The sequence below is a fragment of the Penaeus monodon genome, chromosome 22, assembly GCF_015228065.2.
Source record: "Penaeus monodon isolate SGIC_2016 chromosome 22, NSTDA_Pmon_1, whole genome shotgun sequence".
Taxonomy (NCBI): domain Eukaryota; kingdom Metazoa; phylum Arthropoda; class Malacostraca; order Decapoda; family Penaeidae; genus Penaeus; species Penaeus monodon.
The window spans coordinates 27203509-27203752 of record NC_051407.1 but is presented as its reverse complement, the minus strand read 5'-3'; the positions used below and the strand labels follow the sequence as shown (position 1 = coordinate 27203752).

Here is a 244-nt window from a genome sequence, read left to right as displayed (position 1 = left end):
GGTCTCTCTCTCTCTCTAAAATGTAGATGAGGGTTTCATATTTTTCTGCTCGTTATAACAATCGTTATATATATTTCAGATTAGTCTTATTTTTTTTCTTTATTATGATAATAAGATAATTAACACGAGATTCTGCAGAGCAACTGACTAATACAATTTACGTCGGCAATTAGTTTGTTACCGTTATCCCCATATCAACAAGACTTTCTCTCAAATTCCATTTTACTCTAGGCTATACATAATA

General features: G+C 30.7%; 1 protein-coding gene across 1 annotated transcript in view; it reads left to right on the top strand.

Annotated features, from left to right (window-relative positions):
* The window catches only part of LOC119587387 (receptor-type tyrosine-protein phosphatase S-like), a gene marked incomplete in the record, with an annotated part of 26335 nt that overhangs the window by 5677 nt on the left and 20414 nt on the right, over positions 1–244 (top strand).